Source organism: Manis pentadactyla, chromosome 9 (genome assembly GCF_030020395.1).
Source record: "Manis pentadactyla isolate mManPen7 chromosome 9, mManPen7.hap1, whole genome shotgun sequence".
Taxonomy (NCBI): Eukaryota; Metazoa; Chordata; class Mammalia; order Pholidota; family Manidae; genus Manis; species Manis pentadactyla.
Genome location: NC_080027.1, coordinates 107,162,627 through 107,179,966, shown reverse-complemented (window position 1 = coordinate 107,179,966; position 17,340 = coordinate 107,162,627). Strand labels below are relative to the sequence as shown.

Genomic DNA, 17,340 nt, shown 5'->3' with positions numbered 1-17,340 from the left:
CGCTGACTGGTAGCAGGCCTGGGGTAGAGAGGATTCCTGTCTTGTGTGAGGCACAGGCCAGGACCCTTCCCAATTGTGATATATGTTTCAGCTCGTAGGACCTGTGTCTTTTATTAATTGCTAGGTCCTCAGTGCCCAGAACAGTGCTTGACACACTGTAGGGTCATGGGGGGGTGCTTTGTGGAGGAGGGGGTGCTCTGCAGGCCTTGGTCTTGATGTGATAGGCAAAAGGAAATTAGCTTAAATCAAATCAACAGTGAGCATCTCCATCTGGAGGAGGATGGGCTATATTACAAATAGGTAACCCATGCTTCTCCAGTAGGTACCAGGCTGGAGAGAAAAAAGAGAATAAAATAATAGTCAAAAGCACTCTTCCTAGCCTATGATATTTTCAGTCCCTTTGAATTTCTCCCCAGTGGTTCTAGGAGCCCCCAGCGAATGGCCCTCATGCCTACTGAACTCATGGCTATAAGAGTGCATTTGAAACCTAACCAAGGAGGTGAAAAACTTATACCCTGAAAACTACAAGACAGTCATGAGAGAAATTAAAGAAGACACCAATAAATGGAAATACATACCATGCTCATGGATGGGAAGAATTAATATTGTCAAAATGGCCATCCTGCCTAAAGCAATCTACAGAGTCAATGCAATCCCTATCAAACACCAAGAGCCTTCTTCAATGAACTAGAATAAATAGTTGTAAAATTCATATGGAACCACAAAAGACCTCAAATAGCCAAAGCAATTCTGAGAAGGAAGAATAAAGCTGGGGCCATTACGCTCCCCGACTTCAAGCTCTACTGCAAAGCCACAGTAATCAAGACAATTTGGTACTGATAAAAGAACAGACCCATAGACCAATGGAATAGACTAGAGAGCCCAGATATAAACCCACACATATATGGCCAATTAATACATGATAAAGGATCCATGGATATACAATGGGGAAATGAAAGCCTCTTTCAACAACTAGTGTTGGCAAAACTGGACAGCTACATGTAAGAAAATGAAACTGGATTACTGTCTAACTCCATACACAAAAATAAACTCAAAATGGATAAAAGACCTGAATGTAAGTCATGAAACCATAAAACTCTCAGAAGAAAACATAGGCAAAAATCCCTTGAATATAAATATGAGCAACTTTTTCCTGAACACATCTCCTCAGACAAGAGAAACAAAAGCAAAAATGAACAAATGGGACTACATCAAACTAAAAAGCTTCTGTACAGCAAAGGACACATCAGTAGGTCAAAAAGGCATCCTACAGTATGGGAGAATATATTCATAAACAACATATCTGATAAGGGGTTAACATCCAAAATAAATAAAGAGCTTACACACCTCAATACCCAAAAAGCAAATAACCTGATTAAAAAATGGGCAGAGGATCTGAACAGACACTTCTCTAAAGAAGAATATCAGATGACCAACAGGCACATGAAAAAGTGCTCCACATCACTAATTATCAGGGAAATGCAAATTAAAAACACAATGAGATATCACCTCACACCAGTTAGGATGGCCAACATCCAAAAGACAAACAACAAATGCTAGTGAGGATGCAGAGAAAGGGGAACCCTCCTACATTGTTGGTGGGAATGTCAATTAGTTCAGCCATTGTGGAAAGCAATATGGATGTTCCTCAAAAAACTCAAAATAGAATAGCATTTGACCCAGGAATTCCACTCCTAGGAATTACCCAAAAAAAACAAGGTCCCAGATTCAAAAAGACATATGCACCCCTATGTTTTTCACAGCACTGTTTATAAATAGCCAAGATGTGGAAGCAACCTAAGTATCCATCAGTAAGTGAATGATAAAGAAGATGTGGTACATATACACAATGGATTATTATTCAGCCATTAGAAAACAAATTCTACCATTTGCAACAACATGGATGGAACTAGAGGGTATTATGCTCAGTCAAACAAGTCAGTTGGAGAAAGACAAGTACCAAATGATTTCATTCATCTGTGGAGTATAACAACAAAGCAAAATTGAAGGAACAAAACAGCAGCAGACTCACAGACTCCAAGAAGGGACTAGCGGTTACCAAAGAGAAGAAGGTGAGGAGGGTGGCTGGGGAGGGAGGGAGAAGAGGATTAAGAGGCATTATGATTAACACACATAATGTAGGGCCTCACGGCGAAGTAGTATAGCACAGAGAAGATAGGTAGTGACTCTATAGCATACAGCATCTTACTGTGCTGATGGATAATGACTGCAATGGGGTGCATGGGGGGAGATTTGATAATATGGGTGAATGTAGTAACCATAATGTTGCTCATGTGGCACCGTCATAAGATTGTATATCAATGATGCCTTAATAAAAAAAAGAAATAACCAGTCATCATAAAGGTTAAACAAGTTCCTTATTCTCGCTTTAAGCCACCCTGTCATGCCTCTGAGCTGCATATACCAATTTTAGGTTTGAAATCTCCCAGTTCATGGACAGTTTGTCTCTTGCTCAATAAATTATTCACATAAAAAAAAAGAGTTCATTTGATATTACTGTTTTTCTGTCCCCTGGTTTGCCATTTTCTCTCTTGCTTTCTCACACCGTGGTGACACCTGCACATTTCTATCCACTTGGATGAGGCCACGGCTGCATACCTCACCAAGGGCACAAAGGCTGCCCTGCCAGTGACACCATCAGTGACATTGCACTCAAAGGGGGCGGATGAAAACCTCGAGGGAGAGGCCACGGAGTGAGCTGGCAGCAGCCAGAGCAAGAGACCCCAACCAGGAAGCGCGAAGTCCCCACTGCAGGGACCTGGGCCACAGGGTGTCCCAGGGGACACCCAGCAGGGCTGCTGCATTGCACAGTGGGAACAAACACAGGGTCTAGAGCCAGACCAACTGGCAGGCATTCCTTCACCACTCTGCCCGTTTCCCCCTTGTCAAGTGGGGACAATGATACTGCTTCTTATAAGGCTGCTGCAAAACAAAACGAGTGAGCACAGGCAGGACTCAAGAGTGGTTCCAGCCCATGCAAGCACGCAGCACCTATGTGAATGCCATTGTCCCTGGAGCTGTCACTGCGTTCTGAAGATTTCCATTTCCCCCTTGAGGGTCATTGTCCCTATTTTCCTCATGTTGCATTGTACCTTACAATAAACTTAAACTCTTTAGATAAACTGAGAGGATTTTTGCTCCTTGCAACAAAAGGAACCTGATTATGACTATAGATTTGAATCCTCAGGGGAATATAATAACTCAAGTTGGAATTTTCACCACTCCCATTGTAGAAATAACCAACAGATAGCAAATGCCTACAGCTGTCAAATACTGCCCTCACAGAGCTATCTTCGTCTTAGGGACACAAGGTAATAATTTACTCAATGATGATGAAATATTTGAATATCTGTTCATGCCTTCAGCAGAAGTGATGAAGCCAGTCCCAAATTTACGGACTATGGAAACAAATTGCTTTCTGGTCTGGAGTGTTATAGTTTATTCAGCCACTAGCAACATTTTTTTTTTAACTTTATATGAAACTGAAACAAATTTTTCTTCACCCTGAGTGGCTTCCACATTTTGGCTGACACCAGCATTTTGTTACCTAAGTGGGCCTCAAAGAGTGGCCTTTAATTTCAAATGTCTTGGGAGGAAATAACTTTTCACAATTATATTTTGAAAGTGTTTTGAAAGTATCTACAATACATCGAGGTAGAAATATCTGCTGGCTGATGGAAATCTAAACCTAGCATTCAAGAGAAAGATTAGGGAGATATACATATGTATGTATACATATATATGTATATGAGTAATAATAAAAGCTCTAGCTATAATTCAAGCAAATGGGAAAAGGGGTTGTGTAAAGTAAAAAAAGCAAAGGATAAAAGTTACTTTTTAAGGCCTTTTACCAAAAATCCTCGGCCATCAGATTCACACTGGGGAAATCTCTTGTTCCTGGGCCTCACCCTGGACCCACTGAACCTAAATGGTTGAGGCAGGAGTGCCCAGGAATCTGCATTTTTAAAAAAGCACCCTGGGTGATCCTTATGCAAACAGAAGTGTTTTTTTGTAATTGAGATATAATTGACAGATAATGTTATATTAGTTTCAGGTGTACAACATAATGATTCAGTATCTGTATGTATTGCAAAATGATTGCCACATTAAATCTAGTTAACATCCATTATGACACATAGTTGCAGATTTTTTTTCTCTCTTGCACTGAGAAATTTTAAGATTTACTCTCTTAGCAACTTTCAAATATACAATACAGTATTATTACCTATAGTAATGTGACACCCCATGATTTACTTATTTTCTAATTGGAAGTTTGTAAATCACCCCCTACCTCCTGTGCCCCCACCTCTGGCAAGCACCAATCTGTTCTCTGTATTTATGAGTTCAGGTTTTTGTTTGTTTGTTTGTTTGTTTTAGATTCCACATATAAGTGAAATCACGCAGTATTTGTCTTTCTCTGATTTATTTCACTTAGTATAATGCCTCAGGGTCCAACCAATGCCTCAAAGTCCATCCCATCAAGCAAGTTGGAGCTCCACAGAACCCAGGGGAGGGCATATTTACAGTATGCAAAGAAAAGGGCTCCATAAAAGGAGGCACAACTGGGAGGAGGCTGTAGTGGATATGCCACAGGGGCTTCTTTCAGGGATTTCTTGCCAGTGGCTCTTTCCCTGGCTTGGTTACTGCAGTGTGTTGAAGCTAAAGAATCAGAGGCAGTGGGAGACTCAGAGGCTGTGTGAAGCAAAAGAACATGGCTCACTTAAGGCAGAAGTGGCAAATTGTCACTAGGGTGGCCTGTGTCCAAGCTGGCCTCCGTTCTGTCAGTCTGAGGCTCCCCTCTGTGTCCTCTGCCCACTGGGTAAGGAAGCCAAGTGCTGTGAAAGACTGGGGGTCCCAGTGTTGCCTTGCCAGAGGTTTTGGGAAGGGGGACACACTGGACATACAGAGCTGACTGGAAGCTTTAGGTGAGCTCTGGGGGGCTGATGGGAAATGCCTGGGGAGTTTATTTGAAGACTGTGTGCCATCCAAGAGAACCAGGCTTATGCCAAAATTGCTGCGCAGGCCCTGCCCATGCCAGGAGGCAAGGAGTCCAGTCAAAGCAGGTCTAATGGTGTCACTGAAACCACTTCTGGGGGTGCTTTGCCATCAGTCCTGTTAAGATACTTTGATTTTTTTTTTTTTTAACCTGTGACTATTTTGTAGGGAACTATTTCTACAATATACAGCATTTTTACTCAAGTTGTTTCATCTTTCACTCAGGATGAATCTGAAGGAGTGACGTTCACAAAACTTGATGTGGCCCAGGAGTGACAAGTTGCTAACATACAGGAATGGGTGGATTGTCTTGCCGTGTTTCTGTAGGAATGTGACTTGTGGGATGGCCATGGGAGTCACAGAATTGCCATAAATATATAGGGGGACATTTTGGAATAAAATTGTTTATAACTTCATCCCAGCATTGAATAATTGAAGCTGTTAAATCCAACTATACACCACTGAGATAGAATTATGTTAACATAAATGTCTGTGAAATTGTGAAATCCAGTCACACATCACTGGGACAGAATGTGTGTTCTTCTCCTTCACCTCCCCGAGGGAGCAAATGTAAATCATAACTGAAGGACAACTTACACTTTCTCTTAGGAAGGAGGGGAAAGTACGCCTGGGCAGCTCTCATGTAGCATTTGTAATAGCTATTTTATGTATTGTGGGGGTTAGCCTCTTAAAATTGCTTTGCAGAGAAAACCACCCGAGGAATGAAGAAGCACAAAGAGGGGAGGGTGTGCTTATGAGTGTGCTAAGCATAAATGTTTATGTCTATTTTTCCTTGTTATACATGCTCATTGTAAATATTTCAAAGATCGTAGAAATATAATCCCATCCTTCTATAGGCAAGCAGGGTTAATGGCTTAAATATTCTTGAAATTTTAGATACACAATCACATGGATGATCAAGAAACTGTTTTCCATAAAAGGACAGGGAACGTACAAATCCCTGGGAAAACACATTCCCCGTGGGAGGGATGAGATACATGCTTGTAATGGGCTGTATTAACCATCCTCAGAGACAAGCTGCAAACAATCAAAAGCAGCAGTGAACTGGGAGGGGGCTGCTGTGGGTAGCAAGACTTCATCCTTGCATGCAAACCAGAGCCAACAGATTTACTGAGCTCCCCGATGCAGGCGCATCTGTCCCTTCTTTAAATCCGATTTTCTTACCATCTGTTCCTTTACTCCAGCCTTGGCTGTAAACAAAGTTTATGCACAGCCACTCATTGTGTTGCCAGGCAGCTCTCCTTGCTTCTCTAAAGCAAAGTCAGTTCTGGACCGTAAGAAGGCTGTGGGCCCCATTATTATCCATTTTCCCTAACAACATAAATGGTGACAGCATTAAAAGTAATTTTAGAAATGGTGGACGGTTTTTGTTTACTTTTTTTTTTTTTTAAGCAATGGGGTTTTGAACTTCATTTGGTAAATGTGGCATAACATAATGATCTGGTTTTGAAAATTCTGTGAGGAAACATCTAAATGCATTGGGATGATTTAGCTCCTAGAAATGGATTCGTCCTGCTCTCTGGAACAGTAAGGACTTGGTTGGGGGCCTCACGGCCACCACAGAACACGGGTCAGGGAGAAACTGATAGCAGCTGAAGTGTGAGGAAGCTCACTGCCTCCCAGGTGACAATGGGCCCCGGGGGCAGGAGAGGAGAGGCTGGAGGAGTCAGAGATGACTTAAAGAGGTGTATCTAGGATGTGAGATGGTGGCTTTGAGAATGTATGAGAAGAGCCAACCATCTGGCAGCGGTGGGGAGGGATCAGCTGATCCCTGGCCTCCAGCTCTGATTTCTATAGCTCTACAATATTTATAATGTGCTCTTCCTGGGAGAAGCTTGAGTTCTCCACATCTTTGAATAGATTCAGTCAATCCCTTTACTGTCCTATAACTAATCAGAGAGGAGGAAACAGAAAAAAAAATTCCACTTCTAAAGGGGTCACTGCCATGGCAAAGGAGAAAATAACATCCACTCTGCTAAGCAACAACAGGCAAAGTAAACCTTGTGATTCTTCTCCACTGATTCCCAGAGTCCAGGCAGTGGCACAAGTGGGCAGAATTTACACAAAGTGTGTTAATTCTGACTATGCAAGTCATTACTGATTAAAAGCCCCGCTATGGCAAAGGAAGGAATTTGCCTGTTTTGGAGACTCATGGTGAGAGGACAAGCTTTTGGCCAGTGCAGCTGAGGGACTGGTGACATACACAGATGACTGAGAAAATAAATAAATACGTCGAAGATTTGCTGTCAGAAGGAAATTACAAATACAGAGAGCAGAAAGGCTAAAATAATTCCTGTGTTGCTAGATTGCAAGTGGATGTGATCTAACACCATGTAATCAATGTGAGCTTATAACTTTATATAGATACATATACAGAAATAGAAACAGGTGTGTGTGTAGATGTTTATGTGTGTGTACATACATATATACACATACACACATGTACATACATGTACATACACATGTAGATAGATAGATACATATGTTCCTACTTCTGTCTGTGAAGAGGTCCAGAAGCAAAGATATCCTGGTAGCAATGAGCACACCTCATTTGTAGGGCTTGGCTTCAAAATATTATTATCCATCCAAAAGAACCAGGACTCCTTAGAGAAATGGTTGACTCTAGGGATGGGGTAGGAAAAAAAAAAGAGATGAGACAAAGTAAGGAAATGCTCAAAGAATGATGGGGCACAGCAAAAGGACATGAGAGCCGCCTTAAATGAGCTCCTCCTGGCCAAGTTCTAGGATGATTTGAGTACCACAATAAACGATAGTTACTGATTTTAACCCTTTGAGCAAAAAAGGAATCCAGTGTCTACCCTGATAAACATTAAATGAACACATGGAGGAGAAAGGAAATCTCTGTCTTACAGTAGGAGTCTTAAGGCTTCTCCTCACAAAATACATAGGAATGACTCAGGGGAGAATCCTGCAAGACACTGTCTTTACCAAATGTAACAGGAAAACCAGTAATGGGACATGTTTACATCATGTGCCCCCTGATATGATGCAATCAGAGGAAGACAGCATTACCTCTGAGGTTTCTGGCTACAGATGCATAAATCATCAGACAAACTGCAGGACATTCTACAAAGTAACTAACTACATGCTTCAAAAAATGTAAATATTTTAGATTTAAAAAAATACATATTTTTTTACTGCCACACCAGCAGCTTAAATTTTTGATTAATGATTCAGTGACTCACCCACACAGAAATACGTGTTCTCCTTGGGGTCCTATCAGAGGGGCGACCATTAACGACCACGGGTGATCGTGCGTCAACCGAAGTTATGTTAACCACTGATGGTTGGAAGCTTCTTACAACAAAGCGGAGTGTTTATATAAGCTGCTATCTGCTAAAGGCCAACAGGCCTTTTATCCAAGGCATCATTATAGTAATAATTAGTAATCACCTACATTCCTGAAAGCACTCTCCATCCAGGCACCACAAGCTCTCAACAAATGTCACAAGCTCTGTGTACACAGGCGTCGCCCGACCAACTGCTGGAATGAGACAGCCCTGGCCAGCACCAGGCAGCCATACTCGAGCCAGGACGCACTTACTGAGGTCCCAAGTTACAAAGCCACACCCCTCCCCTTCTCCGTGATAAGTGTAGTTTAAGGTCCGAAAGAACATCTTTGTGAGTCAATTTCGGTTCCTCCTCTTATTCTCTATCCCACATACGAGATTACTGTCTTCTTAGAAACAGTATCATCCATCTGCAAAGGGATGTTGAGGGCTTTCTGACTGCAACAAACTTCTCCAGGCTATAGCTAACTCTGATGCATACAGTTTTCCCTTGTCTGCTGTACTCACCAGTTTTAAACATTTGTTCAGCGAGTGTTGTTTCACCCCCAAGGGAGCAGCTTCCTCACCCCATAGGCAGCTGGCAGCTGTTGGAAGAATTTTCAACACCAGATTATTTTAAGGCATCTGTAAAGTGGGTGAAAACTAACTCTAGTGAAAAATTCTTAAAAAAAAAAAACAACACCACCACTTTTAAAAATAAAGCAGCATGACATCCAAGCCCTGTAGAACAGCTGGCCCCTCAAGACCCTAGAATTTTACTTGGTGCCCAGAAGTATTTGCAAGATTCTGTCCTGAAAACCATGTCACTGGCTGTTCTTAACAAAGAATGTTATGACCTCTCCTTTTCACATGCTGTTCAGTAGAGTGACGTCAGACAAAGAGCAGAACAGCAAAAAGATCGCTGTAATTACAGTTTCTGGTTTCAGCGATTTCACACTGAAATGGCATTAGCATATGTCATATAATGTTTAAATGTGTACTCAGTAGTAAATATCAGCTTGATTTCATAGCCTGTTGATAGGGCCTTAAAGCCAGTTTTAGAACACAACAGTTTTTAATTCCTACACATACCAGGGCACAACACATTTCTCTGTCTTATAATACCAAACACCAGCCCCGCTTCATGTAGTTGAGCCAAAGGAAATGGAGAGCGTAGATTCCCTATCAACCCAGCCTCACAACGCCCACAGGAGCAGGCAGCATTATTACCCTCCATTTACAGGTGAGGAAATGAAGGTCCAGAGAAGATGCATGGCAGCCAGTCCTGGAACGTAGTTCACGTGGTTCTAAATTTAGCTCAACAAGTCATGACATCTCTCCTCGTTGGAGGTTATGGTTTGAAAAATGATTGTTCATGCAGCCATTCATTATTATAAATAATCTAAGAATTCATGGTGAAGGCACTAGAAAGCCAGGGCTAGCAAGTGTGTGACAGCCTGAATTTTCACCAGCTGTATTCATTGGTCCCAGGCCAAGATGCCATCTGACCTTCAAGCTGGCCAAGCATGTGGGTATTTCTTATCAGCACGCAGAACCAAAAAATTGCTGTGATCATTTAGAGAGACAGATTTCCATTAGGGAGAAAGGAGGGTGAAAGGCAATAAAGTTGCTGCATGTTTTGGAATGGGCTTTTTATTTCTTCTTGGATATGGCTCCGAGGAAGCATCAATGCTATTAGTCAACTATTTGTTGAGCCCAGCCCTGCATATAGATTCTGTGGAAAATAAGAAAAGGTTAAGATACAATTTTTAGCTCAGTGATTTTTCTGTCTAGTTGTGTGGACTACGAACACATAAGATGCTGTCTGAGCAGCACTGGGAAACTTTGGCCCATAGGGCAAATCCACTCTGCCGCCTGTTCTTGTCGAGCATGAACTAGGAATGGTTCTCACATTTTAAAAACGGTTGGGGGAAAAAAAAATCAAAAGAACAATGATATTTTCAGATATGTGAAAATTACATGAAATTAAAATTTCACCATGCATAAATCATATTTTTTTGGAACATAGCCACACTCACTCACTTATGTCCTGTCTAGGGTTGATTTTATGCTACGTGGCCAACAGAGGTTGAGTAGTTGTGACAGAGACCATATGGGTCACAAAATCTAAAATATTTACTTTCTGGTCCTTTACAGGAAAAGTTTGGGTACCCCAAGGTAGATAGTAGTCTAATGGTACTAATGGGTTGGCTTGGAGCCAATTGAAGAACCAGAGGACTTCCACAAAGGGAAATATGACTTTGAGTGGGAATAAAGCTTCAAGGAGGACGTGCTTCCAAGTGGAGCTTGAAGGATACAGACAGTGAGTGCTGTGATTGGGGGAAAGGCCAGCCAGGTGTGGCTGTCAGTTCAGCTCTACCAGTGGACAGCAAAGTGACCTTGGTAAATTCTTTAACTTCTGTACCCCAGCTGTTATGTGAAAATAATAATACCTACCTTGCAGGACTTTTTCAAAACCCACAGTAAGATCTCACAGGCAAAGTTAGCACATTGCCTAGTACAGAGCTCATGTCTCACAAATGTTAGTTGTTAATAGGAGTGATTGCCATCTATTAATAAAGGTAAGTCAACATTTCAGCTAAAAATTAAATCTTTCAGAGATTATTTTGTGAATAAGCTTTAAAAATCTTTCCTAGAAGAACTCAAGCAATTGAATACTACAAAGTCGCTAAACATGGTGTCAAAAAGGAATTACAGCACTGGAAGATATTCCCAATGTGTTTCAAGAAAATAAATTTTAAAAGCCCATAAAGTTAATTTTGTTAGTGCATCCAGATTTCAAAGTCAGTATAAGGATGTAGTGAAAGCTCTTGGCCCCTCTTTTTGGTAAATGCATGCTGTACACACAATCACACGTTTGCATACAATCTTAGGGTTTAATGGATCCCTTGAAGCCCATCCTTGATTTTCAGGTTAAGAACTCGGGCTCTAGCCCTGCACTCATGCTTATAAAATCCTCAAGCTATCAATATGTGAACCAGAATGCTAAATTATTAATTTATGAAGAACTAATGTCTAGTGAACTAAAATCCTTGCATTGGCTGATCAGTTCATTATCTTGCTATTCAAAAGCTACATGAACAGCCAAAGCACAATTAAAAGGAAGCATGGAATCACGGCAAAGGGAATTTGAGAATGGTCTTAATGGCTCTTGTCGCCAAGCTGTGATAGCCTGAGGCATCTGCTTCCGCTGTAGAGGTACCCCCGCCAAGGATATTAGACCAGTGGGTCGAGGCCCTCTCCTATGGACAGTTCTTGATGTTCGTAGTGTCTGCTTGCAGATGCAATGAAAGCTATCACTCTTGCCAAATAAAGATACAGTACGACAAACCCCACATTTAGACACATTAACTTCCTTACCCTATACCTGGTCCATCCCTATCTCTCTCTGTAGCTCTATCACTCTCTCTCTCTCTCTCTCTATCATCTCTCTATATCTCCCATGTACAGATCCTAGTTTAGGGTGGATTTGTTACTGTTGTTAATTTTTCATAATTTCCTTTTCAGAAGGAATCTTTGCCTTCAAATTTAGGGGGCACCTTACCGTCCCCCACCTCTTCCCTATCTTCTGTCCATGCCAACAGCATACAGGAGAAAGGGATCTACTCTTGCCTCCCTCCCTCTTTCTTTCCTCTCTTCCTTTTTTCCTTCCTTCCTTCCTCTTTCCTTCTTTCTAGTAACCTTTATTTTTAACTCATTTAAGACTTAGAAGAAGTTTCAACAGATGTACAGAGTCCCAGATACGTTTCACCCAGCTTTCTCCACTGAAAATACCTTACATAATCACAGGTCAAAACAGGGAATTACATTGGTATAATTTTATTAATCAGGTACAGACCTTACTCAGATTTCACTAATTTTTGCACACACTCTTTATATTTCTGTGTGTCTGCGTGTGTAGTTCTATGATACTTTAACACACATGTAGATTGAGAAACCAGTACCACAGTCAGGATACCACAAAGAAACTCCCTCATGTACTCCTAAACAGTCGGTGATTTTCTCTTACAAATACTCTGTTTTCAGTGTTAGAAATCTTAGTCCAGCCGATTTTCACTATTTCAGGCACCTGAAGTTCTTATGCAAATGACCTTAAGTTGTGACCTCACCAACCCTTTCCCCTGGGGAGTAAATGCATTCAGTATTACCGAGGCCTCAATGGCAAATTTTAGACTCTAATTGTCTTGAGTTTCATTTCTGAATTTCTGTATGTTTTTTTGTCATGGAGCAGATTTGTTGAACGTTTATTCCTATTATTATTATTATAGAAACAGTCTAAAGGCTTTTTGTAAAAGTTGAGATTCCTGATCAAATTTCTTTGATAGGATTGCATAATAAAAAATGTCTTAAAAATCTGAGAGATGCATTGGTGTGTATCTCATACAACCTAAACTTGTGCAACTTCTCCCTAAGTTTGTTTCCTCTGGGCTCAGGAGATTCCTACACATACACCCTTCATTTGGGCTTCTCACCTTCGTGAGTTGCATATGGACAAATTTAAGGCCAATGTATTCTTTATCTAGAAAATATCTATGATATCTAGAAAATACCACCTGACGTGACCCACTTCTGAAATCTGCCTTTCCTGGGGCTGTATGTTGTTGTTTGCCTTGGATTTTACATAAATATTTTTGCATGACCATCCCCTGAGAAAGTAAAAAACTAAATGGTTATTGGAACCAGCCCAGTAAGCTAAGAGGTTTACATAAATAAATAATGACATATGTGCATTTTTACTGTAAATGTCATAAATATCTACTTAAGGTCAGTATAGAGAACAAACCATGACTCAAGCTAGGACAGCATAGCTGAAACATTCTCCAGGACCTCATTAATTCGTAGAATAAAAAAAAAGGGAATTGATCAAAGATTAGAGGATGCTTATCCCCTGACTTTGGGCGGAGAAAGGAACCCACAATTGCTGGTGGGAATGTGAAATGGTAAAGCCACTTTGGAAAATAGTTTGGCATTTACAGTTAAGAATTCAGCATAAAACTACCTGGAAATTCTACTCCTAAGTGTCTACGTAAGAGAGATGAAGACATGTGTCCGCACAGACTTACATGCAAATGTTTATGGCACATTATTCATAATAGCCAAAAGCTGGAAGCAACCTAAATGTCCATCAAGTGGTGAAGGGATACATAACATGTGTTGCATCCATACAATGGAATACTGCTCCAAAATAAAAAGGAATAAACTACTGACACATATTACATCATGGATGAACTTCAAACACATTACAGTCAGTGAAACATTAGGCACAAGGGATCCTGTAGGGAAAATGGAAATTTTATGGCCAGGATTCTCACCAGATCTTAATATTGCCCATTGTATACATGCAGTGAAGTAATACTGAGCCTGCTTGCATACCCCTTGGCAGTAAACTATTTATAGCTGATACTGCTTTAAGATGAGAAGCTATGGAGCTCTGCTATGAAGAGAGAAGAGAGCCTAGAGAGAGGGAAGCAGGAGAGAGGGGAAGCAGAGCCCGGTGCTAAGAGCAGGAGGAAGCAAAGAGTCAAAAAGAAGGACAGAGGGCAGCAGGAGGAAGTGGAGACAGAGCCATGAGCAGAGGCAATGAATGCTTGGGGAGCAGAGCCTGGGGCCAGGGCCAGCGACTAAGACAGGTGGATGGGAGTCTAGCACGTGACCTATTGCCCCAAGAATAAACCTTGGTATCAGCCTGTTTTTACCCCAACATTCTGTTACAGTTATTTGCTCTCGGTGAATTCATAGTGAACTTGCCCAGAGCAGGGAATTGCCTCCTCCTGGAGCAACAGACCACATATATGATTGCATTTGCATGAATTGTTTAGAAAAGGCAAACTTATAGACAGAAAGTAGATTGTTGATAGCCTGGCTGGAGATGGAAATGGGATGAGGGCAGAAGGGATCTTTTGGGAGGGATCAAAATCTAGTGATGATTATACCACTTGATACAATTACTGAAAATAACTGAATAGTACACTTGAAATGGGTAAATTTTCCGATATGTAAAATATGGCATAATAATGCTGTTAAAAGAAAAAAAGGAAAGTAACCCACATTTTTCTAGAAGACAGAAGGATCAACCAGGGACAGGCACCCTAGGAAACTCTGCCTTTAAATAAGGGATTTTCCATCTCAGCTTGTGCTGTAGCACACATTGCCGGTCACTCTCCAGGCCTCAGCCATCCTCACTGTCTCTCTCTCTTTAGAAGGTGTTCTTCCCTTCTAGTTTCTACTTTGAGACTAGAAAACATTTATAGTTCTATTTGGTACCTGAGTGGGAGGGCCAGCACTTTTGTTGCCTCTTGTACCCTCTGCGTCCTTGAAGGACGGGCTAATTCTGCAGACTCCTGATGGAAAATTTTAGTGGGGGCGAGCAAAGTGTATTTGTCAGTCCAGTGTAAGGTAAATATGGCCTGACGAAATGCAGAGGCTGAAGAGAGAATGCCCTAGAGACTTAGGGGAGGAAAGGGTTCAGCCTACCAGAGGAGGGCCCCGGGGTACAGTGGGGCCCCCACCTCTGGGGAGAACCCGTTCCCCTGGGGAACCTTCTGTGATGGGAAGGTTCTCACCTCACCTGGGGACTTTTACCAGTGGTTCTGTTTCACGCAGGACATGCTCAAGACAGCAGGGCCAGAGGAAGTCGGGTTGATTGGAGGGGTGGAGGGTGGAGGTTAGTAGTAGAGACCAGGAGAGGAGCCAGGGAATGGGAGACATAGTCACGATGTCCATCTACTGCCCAGAAGAGGACAGCTGCAGCTAGTACGTTATATGGTTTGAATATATTTATATAGAGTAAATTCATATCTATAATTTATTAGCTCTGGGTTCTTCAGCAAATTGCTTAGCCTCTATCATTTACCTATTACTATGTATATTTTGTAATATACTGTGCTATTCTATAATTATAATTTGCCTCGGTTGGCTGCATACAGCTGCAGGGTCAGCTGGGGATGTGCTCAGCAGAGAGGTTGAGCCAGGTAGGCCTCCCTCACCATGTGATTTTTTAAATTCATTAGTTTGGTCTGGGGATTTTAAATGGCAGTTGGGGTCTAAGAAGATAAGCTTCAATATGTCAGAACTTATCCAGCCTCTTCTTAGGTCATGTTTACTGATGTGCCATTGGGCAAAGCAAATCACTTGGGTAAGGAGGAAATCAATGCAGATACATGAAGGTAACTGCTGGGAGGTGTGATCCACATGAGGACCACAAGACAATAGTCTACCATACTTTCTAAGCCTCGGTTTCTTCATTTGGAAAATGGGGTTGGTGCTAGTATTTCATTAGGCTCCTTGTGCAGAATAAATGAGATAATGCATGTAAAACACCAATCATAATGTCTAGCATTTAGTAATCAAAGACTATGTTTTATCATTATCACTAACATTTTTATTGTTACTGTCATACTTTCCCCTCAGATTAATCAGAGTACAGGAAGATGTGAGAGTGAAATCTCAAGAGCCTGACCTAATCTAGGAAGTCAGAAAGGCTTTCCTGAGAAAATGAAGTTTCTGCTGAGGTCTGGTAGGTAAGTTAGAAGTTTACTAGACTGAAGGGGTCGGTGGGGAAGAGCATTTCAGGAGAGGAAACAGCATATGCAAGAGCCCTGAGGTTAGGGGGAGAATGTGAAAACTACCACAGCCATGAAAACAGGTGTATCATACAATGTTAGCATTGCAGACCTGGAGCTATTTCTAGAGTGTTATGAACAGGCCCAACTTTAACATTTGCAGGGCCCTGGGCAAGAGCACAAAGGCCATAGACTGTATGTCTAGTATTTACAATGATAAACCTAGCTAACAAACTATCAATGAAACATGTTCTATCCTCCTACCTATCAGATATACCCCTGGGGCTTCCCAATGCCAGCTCCATCCTGTACCCTGAGGGTCAACTGCCCATGCATGAACCCCCAGACTGCATATGCAAGCTTCTCCCCAGCAGCAAAGAGGCACTGCCCAGCCACTTCTTGGCACCCTGGTGGGGGTGTTCACCAGCTGTATAGTCCACTTTCAAGTTGGACCCAGGGAGGAGGGCTGTAGGCCATTCAGGGAGGGCATCCTGAGGTCTTGGGCACCCAGAGTATAGTTCAGAAGGGAGGGCACAGTCTCTGAGTGGGTACAACCCCTTGGTCCATGGGTTATTTGTTCTCTGAGGAGCCAGGCAAAAGAAGGGCTAGGGGGAGCCCCGAAAACACAAGGCCCAAGGCAGGGCCCCTCACTCAGAACAATAATGGTTTTGAGAACAGAAGGAAAATACCCAAGGCCTGTGGAGGGAAGGCAGGGTCAAGGAAGGCCTCCTGGAGGAGGAAATGCCCAAGCCCAAAATTTTCCAGCAGAGGAAACATCTGCTACAAAACTGAAGTACATGACATAATAAATCTAATGTTCCTTGAAATCAAATGTGAAATGTTATAACCAGGTGGCAGATGTTTTAGCTTTGGTTAAGAAGGCATTTCTCTTTTAACCCCTTTATTTGGCAAGATTACAAGCATTGTGACCAAGTGTAATTTTGGCTGAGAAGTCTTATGCTAGTAGGCTCAAATATGGCTTAATATAGAGTTGAGGTCTGGACACTCATTTCTAAGTTGTTACCATGTAGAGAAAGATTTTTCTAATTTAAGGGTTTAACTATGAAAACTTTTTTTTATTAAAGTATCATTGACATACAATATTATGTTAGTTTCAAATACACAACACAGTGTTTCAACATTCACCCATATTATCAAGCCCTCAAACCCTCCACTATGGTCACTGTCCATCAACGTAGTTAGATGTTTCAGAATCATTAACTATGAAAACTTTTCCAATGACTCATACAATTAGATTTAATTGCAGTCCTTAGTGAGAAATATCCATTTGCTAAGAGTGGGGAGGGGGAAAATATGGTTGAGTGGATACAGATTGGAAAGCAGGAATGTGAGCCCTGGTATCATCCTTCTGGGAAGTGCTGACCCAGGACAGCCAGGCAGTCATTCATCAATGTCCCCTCATCCCCAAG

At 41.8% G+C, this 17,340-nt stretch overlaps 1 protein-coding gene across 1 annotated transcript in view; it reads right to left on the bottom strand.

Annotated features, from left to right (window-relative positions):
* RALGPS2 (Ral GEF with PH domain and SH3 binding motif 2) overlaps positions 1 to 17,340 on the bottom strand; it is a 308,189-nt gene that overhangs the window by 215,337 nt on the left and 75,512 nt on the right. Inside the window, exon 3 of the mRNA XM_057507909.1 lies at positions 8,856 to 8,932. The gene's annotated coding sequence lies outside the window, so the exon portion shown is untranslated. The remainder of the gene's footprint in view (positions 1 to 8,855; positions 8,933 to 17,340) is intronic.